At 57.6% G+C, this 1240-nt stretch overlaps 1 non-coding gene across 1 annotated transcript; it reads right to left on the reverse strand.

Annotated features, from left to right (window-relative positions):
- Positions 1-266: 266 nt before the first annotated feature.
- On the reverse strand, positions 267-338 carry TRNAE-UUC (transfer RNA glutamic acid (anticodon UUC)). Its single transcript has one exon. It is a non-coding gene; the product is annotated as a tRNA-Glu (tRNA).
- Between the last annotated feature and the right edge of the window lie 902 nt (positions 339-1240).

Consider the following 1240-nt stretch of genomic DNA (forward strand, 5'->3'; position numbering starts at 1 on the left):
AGAAACACTCAGTGGGGGCATAGAGAACAGTGAATGGCCTAAACCTAAGAATTTCTTTGTAAGATTTGACACCTAAATATTATCATTATTTGTTGTGAAGATTTGGTATGCGAACACAGCAATGCTCATTACACAGCCCGTTTTGGGGGAATTGTGATTTATGAGGTGATTTTTCAGGTCTACACATGCCCTTAAGGATTACACAGCTTTTCACAGTCATGTTTTTAAACTAAGGTTTATAAATTTACGTTTCAAAAACATTGCCATTCCCACACCGGGAGTCGAACCCGGGCCGCCTGGGTGAAAACCAGGAATCCTAACCGCTAGACCATGTGGGAAGTGACGGAAGGTTGCTGAATTCTAAATGTATTGAATCATTTCCGCCCCTCACTGCCGTCGGCGTTCTTCCCGGCAACAAACTCCTGTCTGCGCCTGCGCGGGAATTTCGGCGCCGTTGCTGCCACTGAGAGTGCTGCGCTCGTTTCTCCGAACGCGGAGGCCGCTGTGCACTGTAGCGGCTCCCGGTTCTGCCGGCGCCTTTGGTGCCGTGAGCAGCGCACAGGCCCCGACGCCCTGGTGCCCGGCCTGGCCCGCAGGAGCCTGCAGCCCGCCCTCAGTTTCCGGAAAGCTACGGTTCGAATGGCTGAAAATGGAGCCGTCGGAGAACCGCACGCGCGCGGGCCTGGCTCCGGGGCCGGTTCCCGGGTGGGCGCCGCCGGAGCCGCTGCCACTCGGCCCCGTTCTGCCAGTCAGGCCGTTTGCACTGAAACGTTGCATTGAGATTAATGCTGATTTCGTGAGCCGAGCCCGGGTGGATGAGACCCGGAATAACCCGGACGAAAGGCCGGGGCAGCTGCCGGCCCTGAGGTCCCGGTTAGAGCCGCCGAGAGCGGGGGCCGGGCGGGAGCTGGAGGCCTCATCCTCCGCGGGCTGACCGGGGACGGAAAACCAAACCCCGCGTCTCCTCACCTACCAGCGGGAGCCCCGCGGTGAGAGCGCGCGGACGCAGCGGGGAGCACCCTGGGCGTGGGAGGGCTGACGGCGGGCGGAGGGGAGCGCGGGAAAAATACCTGATGGGGATCGGCTTGGGACCTGGGAGATGAAGTGATCTGCACAGCCACCCGCAAGGACACACGTTTACCTGTGACAAACCTGCGCATCCGGCACAGGGACCCCTGAATTAAAAGTAAAAAAAAAAAAAAAAAAAAATCGCGTTTAGGGATGGCCTTACATTATTAAA

The sequence above is a fragment of the Aotus nancymaae genome, unplaced genomic scaffold, assembly GCF_030222135.1.
Source record: "Aotus nancymaae isolate 86718 unplaced genomic scaffold, 86718_ANA_hifiasm-v0.15.2.pri h1tg000075l, whole genome shotgun sequence".
Classification (NCBI taxonomy): Eukaryota; Metazoa; Chordata; class Mammalia; order Primates; family Aotidae; genus Aotus; species Aotus nancymaae.